The sequence below is a fragment of the Myotis brandtii genome, unplaced genomic scaffold, assembly GCF_000412655.1.
Source record: "Myotis brandtii unplaced genomic scaffold, ASM41265v1 scaffold33, whole genome shotgun sequence".
Taxonomy (NCBI): Eukaryota; Metazoa; Chordata; class Mammalia; order Chiroptera; family Vespertilionidae; genus Myotis; species Myotis brandtii.
This window is the reverse complement of record NW_005362713.1, coordinates 1,354,941-1,362,332: the sequence shown is the minus strand read 5'-3', so window position 1 is coordinate 1,362,332 and position 7,392 is coordinate 1,354,941. Positions and strand designations below refer to the sequence as shown.

The 7,392-nt window shown below is 57.2% G+C and overlaps 1 protein-coding gene across 1 annotated transcript in view; it reads left to right on the top strand.

The window, feature by feature from the left end:
* The window catches only part of GRID1 (glutamate receptor, ionotropic, delta 1), a 625,808-nt gene that overhangs the window by 614,930 nt on the left and 3,486 nt on the right, over nucleotides 1–7,392 (top strand). The window lies entirely within an intron of this gene.

Sequence of the window (7,392 nt, the reverse complement as noted above, 5' to 3'; positions counted from 1 at the left end):
CTCCTGCAGGCACACCCAGCCCTGGGAGCCCCGCAGCCCCGCCCGGCCCAGGTGCCGCCCAGCCGCCCCTTCCTGCCCTCACCAGCCTCAAGCTGGTTCTGCCTTCACACTTCCTTCTCCTGGGTTTTTGCTCTTCAAGCTCTTTTTCAGGCACACCCAGCCCTGGGAGCCCCGCAGCCCCGCCCGGCCCAGGTTCTGCCCAGCCGCCCCTTCCTGCCCTCACCAGCCTCAAGCTGGTTCTGCCTTCACACTTCCTTCTCCTGGGTTTTTGCTCTTCTTCAAGCTCTTTTTTGTGTGTGTGTGAAGTTTTCGTTAAGGTCCCCTGGAGACATCTTCTCTAACGGAGGGTGGTGAGGAATGGGGCTTCGTAAGGATACATGGCCATCGGAACTTCCACGCAGGCCCGTGGCTCCAACACGGGCCATCGCTGCGGCTATATACACCCAGCTGCTTCTCGAGCCACCGTCCCTCTTCCAGTTCAGGTGGAGACAGGCAGGTCTGAATTTCAAACAAGACGCAGTAGAGGAACCAGCACCAAGACCCAAGGGGCAGCACAGCCATGGCTCTGCCGCCTGGAGAGCGGGCCAGCCACACCCAGGCATCAGGCTGTGCGGCCTGGCAGCTGGCGGTGAGGGGACTCCTCCCCGCGGGTCTGTGTGGGCAGAGCGTCAGGGCCAGCGGGGTGTCTTGGAGCCGCTCCTGTAGGGCTGGGAGGACAGGCCCTCGTGGATCCACTCCCCATGGCTTGTTCTTTAAAACCAAAGCCCAAAGCCCATTTCCTTTGTGCAAATTCCGCTCAGGTCAGGGGAAGGGAGAGATTCCACAGGAGGTTGCGTCGCACAGACAGGGAGGTGCCGCCCTGGGACCCCGAGCAGGCTCAGCCTCAGAATGTTCCTGGGGAGCCAGGTTCAGCGAGAGTCATTCTTCTTCTGGACTGGAAGCCCTGTCTGCTCAGGTCACGTCCCTTCACACCCTAGTCTAGTGTTTAGAGACAGGCTCAGCCTGGACAGCCCAGAATGCAGGGCTGTGAGGGTGAGTGTGTGTGAGTGTGAGAGAGTGTGTGTGAGCGCATGTGTGAGTGTGTGTGTGAGAGAGTATGTGTGAATGTGTGTGACTGTATATAAGTGTGTGAGTGACTGTATATGAGTGTGAGTGTGAGTGTGAATGTGTGTGAGAGTGTGTGTTTGTGTGTGTATGTGTGAGTGTGTGTGTGACTGTATATAAGTGTGTGAGTGACTGTATATAAGTGTGAGTGTGAGAGTATTAGTGTGTGTGTGTGTGTGAGTGTGTGATTGTATATAAGTGTGTGTGAGTGTATGAGTGTGAGAGTGTGAGTGTGAATGTGAGAGTGTGTGTTAGTGTGAGTGTGTGAGTATGTGTGAGTGTGTGTGACTGTATATAAGTGTGTGTGACTGAGTGACTATATGAGTGTGAGGGTGTGTGTGACTGCATATGAGTGTGTGAGTGTGAGAGAGTATGTGTGAGTGACTGTATATGAGTGTGTGTGAGTGACTGTACATGAGTGTGAGAGTGTGTGTTAGTGTGAGTGTGTGTGTGACTGTATATAAGTGTGTGTGTGAGTGACTATATATGAGGGTGAGGGTGAGGATGTGTGTGAATGTGTGGGTGAGTTACTATATATGAGTGTGTGTGTGTGAGTGGCTATATATGAGGGTGAGGGTGAGGATGTGTGTGAATGTGTGTGTGAGTTACTATATATGAGTGTGTGTGTGTGAGTGGCTATATATGAGGGTGAGGGTGAGGATGTGTGTGAATGTGTGTGTGTCAGTTACTATATATGAATGTGTGTGAGTGGCTATATATGAGGGTGAGGGTGAGGGTGAGGGTGTGTGTGAATGTGTGTGTGAGTTACTATATATGAGTGTGTGTGTGAGTGGCTATATATGAGGGTGAGGGTGAGGGTGAGGGTGTGTGTGAATGTGTGTGTGAGTACTATATATGAGTGTGTGAGTGGCTATATATGAGGTTGAGGGTGAGGGTGTGTGTGAATGTGTGTGTGAGTTACTATATATGAGTGTGTGTGTGAGTGGCTATATATGAGGGTGAGGGTGAGGGTGTGTGTGACTGTGTGTGTGAGTTACTATATATGAGTGTGTGTGTGAGTGGCTATATATGAGGGTGAGGGTGAGGGTGAGGGTGTGTGTGAATGTGTGTGTGAGTTACTATATATGAGTGTGTGTGTGTGAGTGACTATATATGAGGGTGAGGGTGAGGGTGTGTGTGAGTTACTATATATGAGTGTGTGTGAGTGGAGAGGGAGAGGCAGTCTGGGGAGACGGAGGCAGAGGTGGAAAGAGAGAGACAGGCCAGGAAACGGGGCGGTGGAGCCATGTGCGCAGCTCCCTCCTTGGCAGTCAGCCCCCGTCTTCCATTCTGGCTCCTGCATGTGCCTGGGTGCGGGCACAAGGGGTGAGGATGAAACATGGGTCCTGCTCCCACGGGAGGGAGAACCGGCGAGGAGGCCAGTGGAGAGTGCTGGGTGCTGCGTATAAGGACAATGCTGTCTTTTTCCTGTGCTCACGGGCTCTGGTCTTCAGGTGAAGTCCCTCCCTCCCTCCTTTCCTCCTTTAATGAGTGCACCTTACCTCCCACGGGCTTACCTCCACAGGCGGGTGGACAGAGAAGCCAGCCAGGCAGTCTCTGTCCTGGGAGGGAGCAGCCGGTTCCCTCAAATGCCCGGGTCCTCAGGTAGGGGTGCAGGGCTGCGGGTGAGGGAGAGCTCTTGGGGGTTGGGTTGTGAAGCTGAGTGTCGCAGGGTTTGTACAAATCCTGGGGCTGGGATGAGATCAGAAGTCGCCTGCAGGAGGGTGAGCAGCACAGGCAGCCATCTTCCTCCCAGAGCCCTGGGGCTGCAGGGGGCGGTGCTGGAGGGAGGCAGGGACTTGCTCCCAAGGTCTTAGCGGCCAGGGGTTTGGACCTTATCAGAGAGGGAACAGGAACCAGGAAAGCGGTTCAAAAGCAGGATTTTAGAAGCATGTCTTTAAAACCTTCTGTGAGTAATGAGGGATTTCATCCAGACCAACTCGGTCACTGGCTCCCTGTGTCCTGGAGAAGAATGTGCAATCCGGCGGAGTGTCTGGCTCATCACAAGGTGCGTTATGTGGGGGCACGGCCGGTTCATTCAGAGCCGGAGACCTGCCTTCCGGGGCAGCCCTAGTCCCGTGTGAGGGCTTGTGAGTTTAGACACTTACTTGAGGAAGAGCAGTAATGTGAGATCGACCCCTTAATATTCATGTGGGTCTGAGCTCACATTCTTCTAAGGAATCAGACGAGTATGTAGTTAACAGTGCAGGTGAGCATGCCACCCTCTGCAGGTGCAGTGAAGAGCCAACACCAGGTTTAGGGGGAAAGTGGAGTCATTGCTCTGAGAATAAACCATTCATGAAATAAAGATGAGAACTATGAGAACGGGAGAGGACATGAGGACCGAGGGGTGAGCATCCATCACTGGGCGGGACCTGGGGTTTGGTTGCTGCCTGGCTGCGCCCCCTGCAGATAGGAGCTGACTCAGGCCGGAGCCAACCTATTCTTGCCCGCTCCCCTCCAGGCCAGGCAGCCGGCCTCGGAGCAGCTGGGCCCCTCAGAGCAGGCCCTCGGGTGGCCAGGCTGACCCTGCCTGCATGCCCTCCTGCTCTCCATGAAGATTCCACCTGGGGCCTCCCTTTGGCTCTACCCCTTCGCGCCCCCACTCCTGATGCTTTTCCAACTCCATGAAGAGGTGCCTCTGCTGCACCTTCTCCAGCCTCACTGACGCCAGCCTCACAGCTGCCCGAGGCTCCAGGAGGGAAGGCGTCCAAGTGCCTCTGTCACCCTGTCCCCTGGGTTGGTCACTGGTGGCCCCGGGGCTACTCCCTTAAGGGCCCTGGTGATGGCAGGAGGGACACAGGGTCAATGAGTCCTGCGAGAGTCAGCATGCACCCCCTGTGCCAGGGAGAACGGCATGTTCTCCTGGGCTCTCCTCCATCCTCAGAACATCAAGGGGGCGTCTGACCTTGGGAGGTAGGGCTCAGGAGCGATCCAGCTGAACCGGGAGGCAACGCGGTGCCTGTGCTGGGCCGTGCTCAGGTGTGTCCTGGGGTGTGCCCTGGGCTGTCCTTCCGGGCTTTATAGACCCTGTGGAACAGGAAAAACCCGGAAAGAACACAGGAAAGAGGAGAAGGCAAGATTCAGCAGCTGAGGAGCCCCCCGGCCCCGCTCTGATCCCAGGGCCACCTGCTTGGCCAGTAGTTTCCCTTTTCTGGGAGCTGCAGGCTCTGCCAGGGGCGCCTGGCCTGTCCAGCTTCCTCCAAGCTTTGCTGGCTGCGAAGAGAAGGGGAGGTTGTATTACCAACCCCAAGAGCGTCTGAAGTTCTCCCTCCAGTTCTCCAGCTTCCGGGATCTCTGGTACCAGTTCGTGCCTTTCATAGATTCTGAAACGACAATAGTCTGTCGAGTCAATGTTTGCCAACGCAGCTGTGGCCTGACTGTGGCTAATGCAGACACAGGAGCCGCGCCAGGAGGTCCTCACAGCCAGCAGGAGGCTGGTGGTCAGTGGGGGCAAGGCTAGTCCAGAGGTTGGGCCCAGGCCCAGGACGGCGTCACGGAGCAGGGGCTGCTGGGGCACGCACGCCACTGTACTGGACGGCACAGCACCCGCCCGACTCCGCACCTCTTCATTCACCAGCTTCAAGCCTGCTGCCCTCGCTTGGGCCACGTCCCGCCCGGGGCTATAGGCTTGGGCCCTTTCAGCACACTCCTTCCGAAAGGAGGTGAAGCCTGGCCTCCCAGCCAGGGCGAGTTACCGCGGAGGGGCCCTGAAACATGGCAGTGAGCGAATACTATCAGAGATGCCCTCACATGCAAGAGTAACCACAGACACAGGAAACCCAGGAAACGTTACGGGGAGAACAGGATCAGCCATGCTGAAGGGACTTAAGAAGAGAAATTTTTACAAACTGTGGAAGGAGTTGGGGAAAGACAGTGTGTGCATCACAAGTAGTTGAGCAATGAAAAGGCTCACAGTCTCCAGCTGCTTCTGCTAAGAGTACCCCTGACATTTGCCACCCAAAGGTGCTCTCCACTCAGGATGGTCTCCCAACAGCAGCCGTGCGTTCGGCGGTGTGGGCTTCAGGTCACTGGTGTCTGTGTGCAAGTCATGAGCGAAGACAGCTGTAGAGAGTGTGGCTCTGCTCTCCCCGGGGGCTGGGAGCAGGGAGGGACGCAGAGCGGCCTGTGAAGGCTGTGAGTCCTCGCGGGGTCAGCACGGGGCTGTGCACTCGGCGAGAGGGTTCAGACCAGCCCCTTAGGGCTCCCACTGCCTGGTCCCTCCCCAACCGGCACTCCAGGGGCAGCCGCTGGCATGGCCCTTAGATCTGTGTGGTTTCTTCTTCTTTTTTCTTTGAAAACACAGTAAGGACTTTCACATTGTGTGGGGTTTCTGACACCTGTACCAGGCGGGCAGCAGACGGTTCTCCCCCTGCGTGGGGGCCAGTCTCACACAGCCTGAGCTCTTGGGATGCTCACCCCAGGCTGAGCTTGGCCTGCCCTTTGCTTGGAGTTTGACGTCAGCGAGGTGTGGGCAGCAGGCACGACCTTGCCTGGCACACGGCACAGGCGCTGCTGGAAAAGAGACTGCGGCTTCCAGCACCACATGGAGGCGTGGCGCCTCCACTGAACCAAGGAAGTCGATTGCATTGTCTGTTTCTAAGGAACTTCAAAGCAGTTTGATGTCCTTGGTTTATTCTCAACAAATAGCCAAGTTATTTGAAAGGAAGGTCACATGTTCTCTTTTCCTTTCTTTCCTAAGCAAACAAACAAACAGACCAATTTTCTTGATGCCACTCACCATAAGGAGAGACTCAGGGGTTAGGATCTCTCCATCTCCTCAGGCCTCAGGATACCAGGAAGGTCGGCTGACCCTGGGAAGTCCCTTTCTCTGCCATTCCCGCCCATCACCCCCATCCCCAGCCAGGCCCAGGCCCTTGAGCCTGCAGCACAGGGACACGCCCTCCGGGCATCCCTGGAGGTGGCTCTGGGAGAAGCAGCCTTCCGGGACAGGTGCTTCCTGCTCCAGGCGCTGCCTCTGTATCTCTGCCCTGTGTTTCTAGGGTGTGTCCTGCGGTGTGTCCTGCGGTGTGTCCTGGGGTGTGTCCTGGGGTGTGTCCTGGGATGTATCCCGGGGGTGTGTCCTGGGATGTATCCCGGGGGTGTGTCCTGGGGTGTGTCACGGGGGTGTGTCCCAGGGTGTCTCCAGGGTGTGTCCCTGGGGAGCTCATTTGCCTTCCAGAACCCCAGCTTCTTTTATGTAGTGGGGAGGGGGGGTGATTACGCATCTTTTGAGCATATGAGCATGGCATGCAAATGCATGGGCACATTGGGAGCTAAAGGGCTATTCCTTTGGCCCCATCAGAGAACACCCTCCTGTGTCTCCAGTCCTGCAAGCATCTTCCCCCAAGGTCACTGGGTGTGACGGCAGTGATCCTAACAAGTGGGAAGGGAGGCGCACTGCCCAGGCTGGCTTGTGGGTATTTGCTACTAGGGGCAGTGTCCTAGGGACGGGTCCCCAGCTCGCCAAGGGCTGGCCCTGTAGCCGAGGGAGGAGGGGAAATGGGCATGCTCACCACTGTCCACAGGCCCTAGAGGCCAGGGTCTGCAGCCTCCGAGAGCTGGAGAAAGCCAGCCATGGCTCCTGGTCGTATTCCCAGAAAGGGTCCTGGCCCTGAGCAATCTGCCTGGGGTCAGCCGGCCGGTAGCATGTGGGTTCTTGACTTCGTGCAGGAAAGATTTCACAACACGAGCCCAGGTGACTGTGAGGCAACGTTTATTAAAGCCGGGATGGAAAACAGAAAGGGTTTCGCGTAGAAGAAGCAACAGGAGCGCCCGGCTGGGCCGCCATAGCTCTCTGGGGAGTCAGAGAAAAGGGGGTCTTGGGGTCAGGTGGAGGGGACTAGCCTGGGAGGAGCTGCCACTGCCCATTGCTCCCCAGGTTGCAAGCCTCGTGGGGTCCCTTAGAGCAGGACTGCTTGGCTGTGGGGAAGGAGAGGGGGCGGCAATGGCGGCGGCTCCTGGGGGAGAGCGCTGGGTCCTTTGTCTTGGGGGTTATTTCTCTCGCAGGCGGGAATCAGAGGGGAGGCCTGGGGAGGGTTCCAGCAGAACAGTCACCAGTTTCCAGGTGGGCTCCTCCAGGGCCGTGGTGGCCACCGATGGGTCAGTGCCAGGGCAGGGGTGTCAGGCATCACAGCTGGTCCTGGTGCCGCCCACCTGGTTTTGCGGCTTTTCTGGGCCTGGAGCTGAAATACAGCCGAGGTGTCATCTGTGGGAGATGTTCTCTGCGGGAGGGGCCTGCTGGGACTGCTCTGCCGGGGGCTCAGCCAGGGCCTCAGCGCCCTGCCT